This window comes from Serinus canaria, chromosome 2, assembly GCF_022539315.1.
Source record: "Serinus canaria isolate serCan28SL12 chromosome 2, serCan2020, whole genome shotgun sequence".
In the NCBI taxonomy this organism is placed as follows: Eukaryota; Metazoa; Chordata; class Aves; order Passeriformes; family Fringillidae; genus Serinus; species Serinus canaria.
This window is the reverse complement of record NC_066315.1, coordinates 18673698-18689300: the sequence shown is the minus strand read 5'-3', so window position 1 is coordinate 18689300 and position 15603 is coordinate 18673698. Positions and strand designations below refer to the sequence as shown.

General features: G+C 36.9%; 1 protein-coding gene across 5 annotated transcripts in view; it reads left to right on the top strand.

Moving 5' to 3' along the window:
- The window catches only part of MLLT10 (MLLT10 histone lysine methyltransferase DOT1L cofactor), a 123707-nt gene that overhangs the window by 75386 nt on the left and 32718 nt on the right, over nucleotides 1–15603 (top strand). The gene's annotated exons all lie outside the window — the stretch shown is intronic.

Here is a 15603-nt window from a genome sequence, read left to right as displayed (position 1 = left end):
CTTAAGTAATACATTTCAGATGCTAAAAAAAACCTACAACAAAGCAAAAAAATCAATATGGGAAAGGGAATGTGTATTTTCTTGACTTCCCTTTTAGGTCTTTCATTTAATAACAAAATAAAGAAAATTTTGGTGTTACTGATTATGGGAGAAAGTTTTAAGCAGCTTAGCAGAAAGTTGTAAATATTTCTAAACTGTTTGAAATACTGGTTTTATTCAAGCTTTGTGAGTCTTCTACCCAAATATTAATTAAAAAAAAAACAAAACAAGAAATTCTGCAGGTCTAGATTTTTGCCCATACAGAATTATTTGTGGAACTAGCATCTCAATACAAACTTTTTGAAAGTTTGTAATCTTTTTGATTACACTGACTGTTTATTACTTGTATCTATACTGGCAGAGAAGAAAATGGATTGGGAAGGGCTAAAAGGCTACTTAAGTTTCTGTACTTACTACTTTCCAAATTTAGCTATAAATCTGTTTTGTTTGGTAAGGGAAGGTTTTCAGAGAAGCTCATGACCTTTTTGTAAACTGCTTGCATTTGTATTATATTTAACTCATAAGTCTACCAAGTGCCTTGTATATATTTGGTGTTAGGTTTGAACTCCTGATAAAAACTAACTTGCTTTAGGCCTGGGTAATCTGCATAAACGACGCTGTGTGAATGAGATCTGGCTGACAGCTTTGCTACTATTGTTGTCTGCATAGTGAAGAAAATAAATTGCCTGCTTTTCCAGTGGCTGATGGTCTTTGCAGATACATGGAGTAAAACTATGTGGTGTTATCATTATTACATAAAAAAAAAAAAAGAAAAGGGCAGAAAGAGAAAAGGTAATGAAACTTCCAGTTTTGTGCTTAGGTTGTGTTAGTTCTTTAACTCTTACTATAAAACTAAGAATTATAATTTTAAATAGAGCAGGGGAATAAGGAGACACTATGATGCAATTAGGATTTCTGTCCTATCAGGTGTCATTGTTGCAGAATTTGGTATTTGCTTTAAAGGTGTACCCCCTTTCTGAAGATCAAGGATATATTCCTTAATTCTGTTGCTGCTTGGAAAATAAAGTCAGATACAAGTGTTTTCTTACTACTAACTGTTTAGCTCCCAAAACCTCCTTTAAAATGGCTTAACTTAAAAAAAGGACTTTGAAAATGGTATCAAATGAAGAGGGGTTTTTTTTATGTATGTATGTATATATATATATTTTAAAATGAAAATATTCATCTTCTTGAGTGTGAACATTTTTCAGCATCTGCAGTCAATTACTAGAGTATGGCATTCTTTGTAAGTCAAATGTGAGATAGCAATCAGTCTTTTTACTCCATAAAATCTGTTAAAGGTGACATGGGAACATAAAAAAGTGCGTGTGGGGGAGGGTGGAGAAGAGGCTTGACTATAAAAGGAGCAGTAGGGTTTTTTACCCTTCCTTGAAAATTGTACTTTTCAGATCTTACAGACTTTCAAGTCTTTCAGAAATCAAATATATCTGAAAAATAAGTGATGTGTATGTGTTGATAGTTCTTGAAGCATTTTTGTCCTTCTGAAGATTGTCCAATTCATATGGTAAAATTTTTTTGTTGTTGTTGTCAGAGGTGACACACTACAGTCAGGTTTTTAAAATCAGAAGGAAGTGTACTTAGCATTTAAATTTTCCATTTATTTGATGTGAAGAGCTGCAGTACCAGAAGTTAAACTGACTGAAGGTTGTCTCAGGATTATATCTGGGGAGAGGCTGTGATGTCTAGAGATGTTGTTGATTATCATAATAATTTCTGCAATTCCCTTGTAAAGTTTCAAAAAGAAAAGAAAAAAAATTAGAAATGCTAACATAATACAGTGGCATAAAAAGACTAGTTACCTTAAAATAATTGAACTTTTCAGTGAAGAATGTTGCTCAGGGACAAATCCATTAAGACTTAGAATGGAGAGATTCATGTGACACTCATATAGGATGACTCTCGCATTCATATAGGAGCTATACTGCTTTTTAAAACAAACATAATAGGGCTAAGTGTCTGATTATCAAGCCCCTCTGCTACCTTCATATGTAAGTAATTTATTTTTCTTCCTTAAGCAGGTTATATGGGTGTGATAAGACTAAGCACAGCAGCTTTCTGATCCTTCAGGTCTCCTGTGGTGCTGCAGTGTGTCACCTGGCCTAGTGCTGCAGCACATGCACCCCTGCAATTCTGACTCTGTAGTGGAGCATGTGCAGCCAGGTGGGCCCCTGGTAGCTCCATGTGCATATAGAAGTGTCCTTATGGACAGTAAGTGACAGTGTGTCCCAGTGCCTTTGGACTGTATGGCATTCTAATACTGTACAAACATTACCTGTAGCTGCATGATCTGCATGTACATCCATCTGAATGGGAGCTCATTTTTGATAAATCTCCCCAGCATGATCAAAATGAAGAAAATTGGCAGCAGTATTTCCAGAAAGTTACTCAAATAAAACTCTCTTTCAAGAATATTAGGCATACCTGAAAAGCTGGTGTAGGAAATTGAGGTACAGGTATGCCATATACACAAAGTGTGCTGTTAAAATTCTTAGCAGAACAATTCTTGCAAGAGCAAACTATTTTCTATTGTTAGAAAAGCTGCTTCTTACCCGATACTGAATGTAAAGCCATTTTTTGTCCATTTGAACCAAACTGGGATTTAACACCTAGTTTAAATGCAAACTCATTGCTTCATATTGCTCTATATATACTTTTTATTCAGCTTTTAAACAGAAGTCTTCATCTTTCAGTGTCAGATTTGGTAGATAAGTGAGAAGGCCATAAGTATAACAGGAAGAAAACTGTTCATTTTGACAGTGATCTAGCTTGCTGCATATGTTTTTGTGAGAGAATTATGTGCAGTGGTAGAAGGTTCAGAAAAGGGTTCTCACTAACCTAAGTAACAGGAAAAAATGGAAAATTTTGGTAATGAAAAAAGTGAATGAGCATCTATGTTCTTTGAACCAGTATAGCTCTAGAAAGCTGAGTTGAGAAGGGATTTGTGGAAGCTGGTAATGGAACTGAAGAGTACGAACGTGCGACTGGGATTTCTGCATGAGTAATCCTGTTAGATCCTACATACTTGACTTGGTTTTATTTCTGCTTCCCATTGTTTATTTGTTTTGAACATCTGTGAGATAAGAATGACTAGAGATTCCAAGTAAATTAAAAAACCTCAGCAGAGCCTCCCCACAAAAAACCCAAACACACCCCTCCTTCCTCCAAATGAAAAAGTGGCTCATAAGTGGCTCAGTATAGTTAGCTTTTACATTAGAATGTTAAATGCAAATTGTTTCACTTTTTTTTTCTTAAAGCATGATAACTGTCATGGACAAATGCCTAATCTGATGGATTTAGGGCTTGGTTACAACAAATAACATCATTCCTAGGGACAGAGCCACTAGTCTTTTTTTCTGTTGTGGAGTGGTGGTAAGCTTAGATTGGAACTTAAGGTTTTTTATGCATAACCAATTCCCTTAAAAACAAGTTATGAACAGCCAGAGGGCAGTGGGTTGGATATAGGTATTAATACTGAGTCATTTCAGAAATTGAAATGAATGAGTTGGAAGCATTTAAGTTTTTTTCTGAGCAGAATTGATTTTAAGGAGGAATAATTGTAAGGTTCTAAGTAAAGCAAACAACAGCAACTGTTGTAAGGATTGGATGAAGAGATGAAAGATTTAGCTAGGACTGAGAGGAAAGTGGAGGCACCAGAGATGGCAAATAAACTAAAACAATGAGAAGTGAAGTCCAGATATTACTGCATATATATATATAGTGTTACCATTCACTGTCCCTAACTTTTCTTGACACCTTAGCATGTTGAATTTCAATTTGGCTGTACATTGTAGCAGAAAGCTGGGTGGCTGGGAGGGGATACTTCAGTGCAGGAGTCAGGAAAGACCTAGCTGCCAATAAAGGCAGTTACACAGGAACCAAGACAGTAGCTCTTTTTTCCTTCCAGAATAAAACACCTTTTTTCATCTGCCTTCTACTAATTTATGGAGTGTGGAAGGGAGTGGTGGTAGGGGAACAGTTCTCCTTCTGTTCTGTGGAGAGGCTTGGGGGGAAGTCTAGAATTAGCTCCATCAGTCACAAGCAGGGCTGATCTAGTGTTGGCCCTTCCTTATGTAATTGGATGAGGTCTGTGTTAGAACAGCTAGTGTTTTGTTAGCTCTTTAACTGCATCTCTTCCTCATTTATCTATGAAGTGTTATCTTAGAGTAGCAAATTTTGTATTGGGACATATCTAGTCTATTCTGCTTTGAAACTTTCTCATACCTCTTGAGTGATGTTTGGGAATACATTGTTTGTGATTGCTTGGATTAGTGGTGGCTCCTGTTTGGTACAGTTTTAAAGAAACAAAAGCAAAAGGTACGGCTTTGCCTGAGCTTGTTGGAATAAAATAAAAAATAAGGAAGAGGAAAGAAAAAGCCCCACCACTACACCAAGCTTCCTTCTAAACCTACTCAGTGGTTCCTTAAATTTGAAAGGGACTTTCTTTAGTGTTGAAAGCAATGATGGATCAAAATGGCTGCAATTTCTTGTGCACAAAAAAATTGAGCATAACTGGAGAGAATGGATACAATTATAATCAAATAAAGGTTGTGGCGAGTAGGTGTGGGTAAAATGATTCTGCACTCAAGAGTGGCAGACTGCAGTTGCATTGTGTCCTCTGCACCTGAGAAAGAATTTGTCTGTATAGTATAATGTGATTCCAGTCATATCAGCTCTGTGCATTTTAGTAATTTTTTCCTTGTAAATTATGAGTGTATTTTTGTATTTTGTTAGTTCTCTGAAAACTGTTAAGAAGGTTAATTAAGATTATCAGTTTCATTTATTTCAGATTAATTCACATCTGTCAAAAATCATTCAGAATTTTTTACATTGTATGTTTTTTCTGTACCACAAAATTTAAATCTCTGAACATTAGTATTTATGTTTTTTAGAGAACAGACTTTGTAAATTAATGTTTTAGTTAAAATATTCCAAATTTTAGAAGTATTTCCATTGATGTACCTTTGGTTAGTTGTTTTAGTCAGTAGATAAAAGTCAAAGCTTTTAAATTTTTTAAAATTGCTTCTTAGTTAGTTTTGTAATCTTTGAGTATGAATGACAAAAGTTTAAGATGTCTTTGTTCATTTTTTTGAAATTAAGATGTTCAGAGGGCCCTTCAGAAGAGTTAAAAATGGCTTATGGCAGCAATGTTTAGTAGATTCCAGTTGTGACAAGAGTAAAAAGAGAAAAATAAAGCATTAAATGTAGCTGCCCTGTTGGACCCCAAATAGTTACTGCAGTCAGATCTCAGAGGCTGATGCAGATATAAAATTCCCCCATGGGAGTATGACAGAGGTGTTCACCCCACTGTGGCCTGTAAAATAATTTGATTACCAAGTCAAACCAGATGTGTAAACTGAGGGCTTTGTTCCTTAGTAGTGTGACAGAGTGAACGAGCAGACAGAAACAAAAATAATTCTGTAGTCATGAGGTCATTATCCTGAGCAGGAATAAGCTTGGTGGGTTAAATGGAAGAGGGGGCTGGCATCAGCATGGCGGCCACCACTCTGCAGCCGGGCATTACAGTGCTGGGGTGGCTGTGTTGGAGACTTCAGCTGCACGGCAGAGGATGAGAGTGTGTTCTGGCACTTCAGGATCAGAGATCAATACTCTCTAAACAGCCCAACCTACGAAGGAAAGGAAGTTCATGTGAGCATCTCCTTTGGTGTACCACTAGTTGGACTTTCTTTCTGTGTGTCTGAGTTCTCCTTGAGCTGAGCTCTCTAAAGTCCAGGAGACGCGACCGTTTCCTGTTAGACTTGATTGCTTGGGTTCATATCAATCTATGAGTGAAGCAAAACAGATGCCTTGTGATTAAAATTAGCAAGGCAACTTCCGTTTGTGTTTCTAAATTTGATGCAGGCAATGAAATTAAAATCAGTCTTTTCTTGGGGGGGACTGATTGCCGCTGGAAAGAATTTGAATTTTTATTTGTAATACTAGCTTTAGAATACAGCTAATTGGCATGTACTGGAATGTTCTTATACTCGACATTTAATATCTAACCAACACTGGTAAAAGAAATGTAAGTAAAACATTATAGTGGATAGAAATAAATCCATTTTACAATTTGTGCTGCTGTAAATGATCAGAGCTCTAATACAAGAAAGATGTATTCAGGTATATTATTGTTCACTGAAATTCCTGTCTATACATACATTCTTTTGTGCGTCTGTTAAACATGATCTTAATGTGAAGCCCTTTTTCTCCTAACTCAAAAGCTTTCGTGAAGTTGATGAATGCCATACATAATGGTAAGTTATATTAGAATCTTTTTCAGAGGTTCATTTATCACAAAGGGTAGCCTTTTGTGGAAAAGCCTGATTGAAGGTCTGCATATTCTATGGATTGGGTGAAATACAGGTCTGCAGTGCGTCAATTGTTCAGTACTTGAGTGAAAACTTTGTAGATTGTCTGCAGGAGCCTGATAGGTCAATAGTTCCTCAGTTCTCTTTTTATGATCTTTTTGTATGTGTGAAGTAAAACGATAACAGTTTTATTCCAGTTCTGAGATTCTTTTCTTTAATTTTGTGAATAGTGTTTTCTAGTCCTTCTTCTGTGCTCCATTCATAGGTGTGTTATAGTGATGTCTACCTCAGGCATTCTCCCACTTCCCTTCCTGACTACTTAAATTACTACAAGTAATGCATGTGAAGGTAGCCTTGTTTTGTCCATTCTTTGTTCTGACAGCCTGATGCTGCTCATTTGTGTCACTGATAACAGAACTATCAATTTCAGAGGGAGCAATATTGAATCTTTAATGTATCTAATGGCTGTTTCCTTTTAGTATTCAACATTGGCTTTCTACCCCTGTTTCTGTATTCACTCATAGCCAGTAGAAATGAAATATCTTATTAAATTAGAACTTGGTTTACTTTTTCAAGGCTATTGTTAGTTTGTAGGAAACAATCATAGCTGTATTCACAAGTTTACTGGAAGATTTAAAACTCTCTCATGAGGCTAATTTTGAAGATTATCAAATTTATTTCTCAGTGTGGTATTTAATTGATGTTAATAAAAATTGGAAATTTTTATCCATTTGTCCCAGCCTCAAATAGAAGTTTTCTTACTGCTGTGCATTTATGTTAGAATAGCAGTGCTGTGTGCATTGCTAATTGTATTGACTTGAAATTCAGTGAATGCAAAAGAATTTATATGTTTGAAACTTTGCATGGTCAAGTTTTTTGCATTTTAAGGTGGCAGTCATTATGATTTTATAGAACTTCTTTTTGCACTGTCAGAGCCATGAATTACATCTGTCAGGCAGATGTCTAGAGTGGTGGGTCTCTTAAATAATAAAAATTTTAATATTACATTAACTTTATGTTTCATAGTCTATGTGTGGTGAGAAATACTGAAATTTCTCAAGATATGCTTTGCTTTAGTACAATAGGTTTAGCTTTTTTTCCTTTTGATATAGGGTTTCCCTCTCACTCTCCCAGGTATACAGTGCTCTGAACCAGCTTTGAGATGAAGGAAAGCAAGCTCACCATTTTTCTGAACAAAAATAAAACACCTGAAGGGTATCTGACAAAGTGTGCTGAATTTGGACTTGGTGAGTTTCTGCTGTTTTATAAGCAGAGCCTTTTTGCTGTTTAATGTTGAAGAGATATAGATTGGCAAGAGGGTGCAGAATAGAAATCGATGGAATGCCATTTGTGACTTCTTTCCACATTGCACTTTTTTTTTTAACTAGTGGCACAGATAGTTGGAAGGGCATGTATTGCCAGACAATAGTAATGCTTTATATAACTTACTGTTGTGGAGCAGCATAGTGGTGGCTACATGTTTGTTTTAGAATGGTGTTTGGACAGGATTTATCATCTAATTACCTTATTGTGGGGTGGTGCTGATGTTTCATGATACCTTCTGAGGTAAAGTTGGTTACTTTTCCCCACCAGTATTGCCTTTCCTTCCCTCCCTCCCCCCATCTTGGTATTGTAGGGCTCTTGTTTTGTCAGAAGCATGTATCTGGGTGAAATCAGCGAGGGTAGGTAGAAATTTTGATAATACGAGCAGCAAGAAGAGATCTTGTCATGTATGTTTATATAGGATGAAAAGAAAGTATTAAAACTTGAGATAAATATTTAAGTAAAGGAAGATAATTTACTCCAACAGCATATTCAGATTATGTGTCAGGTAATGCTGAGGATTGTAAATATAGCTGTCTGTAAGAGTTTTGATGGAGTCTGTGTGAGGAGCTTGTTTTTTCATTGCACTGAGTTTAAGCTGGCTGCACATCAGCAACAAAGTACCAAAAGAAAACCTGCGAGTTTTAGTTTGAGTGGAAACAAATTCAAGTTTGGAGCAGAGAGGTTTATTATTAATAGTTTTGCTATAAAGGTGGACAAACCCTGTCAGTTGAAATTTGGTGCTGACAAACTCTGAAGGAGGAAAGATAATAGCTAAAATATTGAACGGGTTTCAAAGTCCTAAAGAAGAGGACTAGAAAATGGAGTCATGAAAGCTGTTCCATTAAGATGCCTGCCTTAATAGAAAGGAGTCAAGACACTTGAAGGCACAGTGGCACACTGCAGTTTGCCAGTAAGGGGCATGGTGTACTCGGTGCTGTGTTTTGCAGCTTCTTATATCTTTGCTTTTTTCAGTAACTTTTTCTAAAAACCACAAAATTTGCAGTTGAGAGATATAAAGTTGTCACTGCTATTCACTGTGTGATAACAATGGGATTTTTCCTCCCCAGTCACTCTGGATCTTACAGTCAAACTTTTTGACTTGATCTTACAGTCTCATCTCTTCCTCTGTGAGTCTCCCACTGAAAAGGAGCAAGAGGGATGTACATATCTATAGATGCATATATGCACATATAGAGCATACATTTCTTTTGGCAGTTTTAGTGCATACATTAGAAAAGATGAGGAGAAGCAATGACCTGATTATGTTAGAAGTAGCTGTAAATTGTAATGTTTGCTTGTTGCCTTTCTGTGGTAACTTCAGTTCTTGACTGTTCTGTCTTCTGTCTTATTTCATATTCTTGTTGCTGTTTCTAGGTCTTTGTTATTGATTGTTCTGTCTTATGCTGATTTTTGAGTTGCATGAAGATAGTCATACAGAACAGACATCCATTGTGGCAGTCTCAGTGCTGTGATTGTTTTTAGAAGACAACATGTTTCCAGAGAAACTTCAGTTCTGTAGCCTTGGCCTTTCCGTCAATGCAGGCAAAAGTCAGTATTTATGGTATGGTTTTTTTAACAAGATAACCTAAACTCAACAGAATCTATATTGAGTGTGTATTGAAATTTCTGAATGTAGCCCAGCTTGGGCAGAGTTTTTCAGTGTTGATAAAAAGGCATCTGCCTATATTGAAGCATGGAGATATTAGTGCTCAGCTAAACCATCTAAATTGATAAAAACGAAGAAAAAGAGAAGGGTGAATTAAAAAGCCTGAAGTAGTTCTCTTATTTCAGAGTACTCAGTAATTAATTGCTGTTTGGTTGTCAGATATTGCAGTCCTAAGTCTAACTATCTGACCATGAGGTTCTGGAATACCACTTGAAAACTGTAAATGTTGCCAATGATAGCTATTTGCCCGTCTTCAGAAATCTGGGAAAAAGTTGTCCCATCTTCCCCCCTGCCCCCTCCCTTCAAAGATACCAGCCTCAGATCACTGGAATCCAAAAGGGAGAAACTCCCATAAAAGACTGGATTATGTTCACAGTGAAGAGGAATCCAGTGCTTCCAGTAACTCACCATCCATCATGGAGGTAGATTGCTGTCAGAATGGTTTGAAAGATCTGTTTTCAGAGATCTTAAGCAAACACAGTAAATTTTTCTGAAATAATTTAAAAATGTAGATCACAAGTCATGCTCCTATTCATGAATACTCACTAAGTGAGCCTAAAAGTGCTTTGCTTTTAGTTTGCTGTATTTAAGTAACTTAGGCTTGTGTGTATTGGCTCACTTTTACAAAAATGAACATTTTAAACTTTTCAACCTTAAAAGTTTAGGTCTTTATCAGTTATTCTTACCTATCTGTTTAACTTTTTCTTTTACAAACATCTTTCTGTGTTGTGGCACATTTGAAGTAGAGGTCTTTTTTGTGGTTATGAGCATATGTGTCGCAGATATGATCATGGACCTCTTTATCTTACTATTCTATTCTAGAAGAGTACTTGAAATCTTTTTGACTTATGGTGGAACAAGCATGATATTCTTTGCATCTCCTATTTCATAAAGCTGAGTTAATTGTGAAATGTAAACAGGCAGTTATAAAACATTTCAAAGATTATTGTGAGAGGTCAGAACATCTGGAGGAAACAAGTGAAAGGTGTTTTGTCCCTGTGTCGGCCATCTTCCACCCCAAAAAAAGACTGCACAGTTTAACTAAGGTGTAACTTTACCATGAGATATGTTATGAAAAGCTTCAGCTGTTCAGAAAGGATTGGAAGATATTCACTGGGGCAAGGCTGGGAGCATATTTAAGGCTAATAATTACAAAGACCATTCCTCACACTCAAAATTCATACATGATAGATTTCTAGAGGCTGAGAGAGCATTTGAGGAAAGTATTACTACATGCTTGCCCTTTTTTTTGTACTTTTCCTTGTGTGGCTCTTCACTGTTAGAGGTGGATGTAATGAGTTAGAAAAACAGTACAGTTCTCCCTGTCTTCCTAGTCTAGCATGTCATCTGTCTCCTTGTGTCACATTCAGAACTTTTCTCTCAGAGAGAACGTTTATCTTGGGTGGGCTATGAAAACTGTGGGTTTGAGCCCCTCTGCAGTGGAGGGCTGCAGTGTAAGACCTGTATCAGCTTGGATTAATTTCAAGTGGGAACATGACTGCTGACAAGAGTGGCCATCAATGAACATGGAATCAAGTATAAAATACCATTGTTCTCTCTAGCAGGTAGGACTAGCTGAACGCTGCAGACCATTTCAGTAGCACATGGATCAGTTCTGATCCTTCACCCCCACCCTGCTGTTGAACACATTCCTGATTGATTATAGATAATTGTACAATCAGGGGTTTGACCATAGGGATGGGAGTAGACAGAAGAGATACCTGAATATCTTTTGCTCTCTGAGCTGCCAAGGATTTGGGGTTAATGGTAATGGAGCTTGATAGCAAACTTCAGGTTTTTGCTGTATATGTAGGTTATATGATCAAGGATTCACCATATATATATGTCATATTGCTGTGCTGGATTGTGTTCTTCAGTCGTGTCAAGGTTCTTGTCAAGTATTTGGTCTTTGACTAAAAATCCACTCTACAGAGTATTCTCAAAGGGACTAATTGTGGCAGTCTGCCTTCTGTCAGTAGGTGTGAAACTGGAGCAACTGTTTCAAAACAGTTAGAAAACCAGTTTTTGAAAACATGTACATTTGTACTTTGTATCTTCCCTTCTCCCTTCCACTCCCAGCAGTGTGCATTCTTTGGGTATTTTGAGTCTGTGGGGTTTTTTAACTTCCGCCTCAGTTCCTGGGAGTACTCAGAATGCCTTTTGTGAAAGGAAGCCATTGGCTGTTGATCTGTGACGGGCTGCTGTGCCTCCATCAAAAAAGGATGCCCAGTCACTGAAAGGGAGGGAAGTGTAGCTTTTTTTCCAGCTGCATATCAGTAACTTTCATTTCTGTGCACCTCTAGAACTGTTATTACTGCAGTCTTGTAGCAATCTATCTGAAAGTGAATTGTGCCACTTCCCTCATCACCAGCAGGAAAGTAGTGTGATTATTTGATACTTAGATTTCAGATTTCTTCATGAAGGAAACAGATTGGCCTAGCCTCCAAGCTCATTATCTCATAAATTTAAGTGAATATTGTTGCTGCCTTGGCAGTTGAAGTGCAACTTTCTTCTCCTTTGACAACTGTAAAAAATTACCCATTTTTATTTGCTTCTGTTTTCCATTAAATTCACTTCAGTTTATGATCATATTACAAAATAACTTAGTGGGGTATTTCTTCCACTGTTAACATTGTATTGGAACAGAACTTGTTCTTTCTTGTGTAATGGACCTTAATCAGTTTTTTGTACATGCTTAGTTACTCATGAATAGACTGCTTCATGCAAAGATACTTCTTTATTTTGCACTGTAAAGGAAGTTGCCATGGGTTTAGGGGAGACTTTCTGGGATTACCACACAAAGTGAAGGTATTTATAGCTTCAGTTTGTTTAATGAAGTTCTTGTTCTTATAAATTTCCTTTTATTTCTGCAATTTCAACTATGAGTTCCCTTGAGGCTGTTGTCCCAACCTTATGCCCGCCTGTCCTCCTCCACGTGGGAAGGTTTTGTAGTTCTTTGCAACTTCTGTGGGCCTGCAAGTTTACATTTGAAAAATAATGGCCTCTTTGGCCATATTCTTCTTATTCCTGACAATATGCTAAGGTGAGCCACCTATGACAGATATCTCAGATAACTTCCTCTTTTTAGAATTGTTGTAATAGTTTCAAATTTTTGACCTACAAAAGAAAATACATGTTTAGGGCGACCATTTTATGAGCTTCCTAAAGAGGCAGTCTAGATGTTGTCTGTCTTGGCTTTAGCGCCAAGTAAGCTTTAAGTCTTTTGTCCAGTTTACAGAAAAAAAGTCTAAAACATGTATGTTCCTGTAATAGGAATGGATGGTGCATGGGACAAAAGTAACCAAATACTGCCTGTTTTTTCTCTCTTGCTGAACTAGGCAGTCACCAGCATAAGAAGGGAATGTAAAGAGCTGGATAATGGAGGGGGCTGTAGTACTAGAAAATAAGAAGTGAGGATTTCATAGCTAGATACTGAAATTGTGGTGGGAAACTTAGTGTATTGATATCATCTGTGGGATGCAACATTGTGGAAATCCAGAATTTACTCAGTTTTGTTAACTCCTCTGTTCATGGAACTACTTACTTTTGAGATTTTGAATAAAACCACTAAAATTGTTCTGTGTGCTACCTGGCATATATTGCTAGTTTTGATTTGAGGCTATTTTGTTTTTCACTATACTTGAAGTGCTTTTGTATCCTCTGTTACTGAGTTTTTTATTGATGGTGCGTAAAAATGCGTATTTTTCAGTCTGCATTATCTGATGTGTTTCCTCCTCTATAGTACTGCCTTTCTGTGCTAAGCAGGCAGTTATTTGTTGGCAGAAATACTTTTTTTTTTTGCAGTTGCCTTTTTGTTACGCCTTTCGAGCCAGCAGTGTAGGCTAGCTATATGTGCATTTTATCTGTTAGAACTTGCAGTCCATATTCTGCAGCTGTGTTAGTGGTGTGGCACACAGTCAGACTTTACCTGAACACTGTCAGATGTCCATTTCCACCTGGAGCTGAAGAACTGTGTTCTGGTTAACGCTGAAGATTGTATTTGACCATGCTGTTTATGCTGCTGGCAAATTACACAATACCATTCATCACAAGTTACAGCTTTTGGCTTTTCAGTAATATGGGAAGGACTTCAAGGTGGTTTGTTTGTTTTAAACATTAATGTAGTTTACAGAGATTTGCTCAGGTTTTCCTGATCATTCCTTCCTGATCCAGAAAGTGATTTACCTCTCCCCAAACCCCAAAGGACAACTTACCATGTTAGAGAGATTTCAAATGTGTATTGTCTTAGCTTTCTCATATGACACACAGAGAGTTTTTATACAGGTATTTTTGAAATGGTATGAAGATCAATAATTTATTTGAATGTTCAGCATACAGGTCTTTTTTGAATGCTGCATGGAGTAGTATCTTGATTGCATGACTAGTTTCAGAAGGTGCATGTACTTCATGTGTTAAGTAAGGGATTGCTAAATGGAAATACTTATCCCAAAAAGAGTGTGCTGATAGGTCATATTTGTCTTGTATTTTGCAACAGCAACAAATAGTGTTTTTAATACTACTACAACAACTGGCAACAAATATTAGCTTACCTCATTCCACTGGCAAAATAGTTTGCTGCTTTTCTTTCTTTTGAAATATTCTTTTGCCTGTGATTTCATAACTATCTGCTTGTACTCCTGAATTTTATTTTTAAGAGGAAGAATAAACCTTATCATTAAAATAGAAGCAGCAGAAGCTCTGCAGTTATTACATATGTAAGATTTTTAAAAATTAAGAATAAAAAAAAATCAATAATAGCTTTAAATTTTGGAGTTGTTTACCCTTTCTGGCAAAATATCCTTAATTTTTAGTACTTGTCTCTCACCAAAAATTTTGTTTTCTCCTCTCATTGCTGTTGATGTTTTATGAGAGTGATAGTGTTTGTGGTGATGAGCTCTTAGGGTTTACTCAAAGGTGCTGTGATATTTCATTATTTTTGTTCTTAAATTTTATGGTTCCTTAAGGCTGATAATTCATGAGAATCTCATATTTTCAAGAAGGTTTGTATATTTAATTGTTTTACTGCATTCAGAAAAAAAAGGGTTAAATTGCATCCTTTTTATTAATTTGAAATTACTGATTAAAAGCAAATTGGAAAATCTTTTGAGGACCTGGGTTATATTTCAGTTTTTGTGGTTGTAGTTATGTCACATTTAAGAGTAGGCTGTTTGTTAATCATGGTCATTTTGGTGGTGTGTAGGGATGAATTAGAGCAGGGTCCATAAAATGTGCTGTCTACTTAGATGATCCAGCTAGAACTGGAAAAGGATCATAGCAAAGGGAACTTCAAGGATCTTAACTGCTAATAAGGCTGTCACTGTAGGTTTTGGGGATGGTGACTAAAAAAAAACCAAGGAGGTGGGGAGGTATGCTAAATGGAAAAGGATACAGAGGTCAGTAGGAAAGCAGAGCAGGTATGGAATTTCTCTATGATGAAGAGACTGGGGAAGAGTTGCTAAGCTTGGTTAGCAAGTGTTGTCGCGATGTGTCTTCAGGTGCTTTTTCTATCTTCTTTCTCTAGTGGGTCTGGCTGATTTTCTCTTCCATTTTTCTTGACAGTTAATAGAGTCAGGGAGTTTAAGATGCATCAGTGTTTGCCTATTATGTGTGGGTTTGGATGATGTTAGTCTCCCTTGACTGCCTGTGCTCAGAGGGATATCTGGGTGGCGAGTGGTGTTTTAACATTGCGTATCTTCTTATTGTCACTGCCTTCTTCAAATCATTATTTGTATGAGTGACAAACTAGCTCCACCCTTTGCCTTCTAACTGGCATTTCAGTTCTGTTGCTTTTTTTGATCTAACCATGTTCATTCTACTTCTGTTTACTCCCTGTGGCACTCTTCCTCTAACTGCAGTTCAGTGCTACCATGCTTGATATTCCTTGGCCAGCTGACAGCTCACTTATCTAATGCACGTGGAGCCTAACGGTTTCATAGACAGGTACTACTTCTTGTCCCGGGCTTCTGGTCAGTAGGGTTTTTTTTCCCAACCTCTATAATGAACTTTACCCTGCATGTAGATGAACAGAAGTAATGGCTTCACAGAGGGGTGTGAACTCTTCCTATTTAAATTGCTAACTTACAACTCTGACTAATGTTAACGTGTTTAGTCGTTTATTTGTTGGCTGTTCTAGCAGAAATGTTAGTCAAGCATTCGTATAGATCATGGTTGGAATTATAGTTTGTGAATAAATGAAATACCACCAGTTCTATTGGCAAATCTGAGTACCTTGTCCTCAGACTTGCT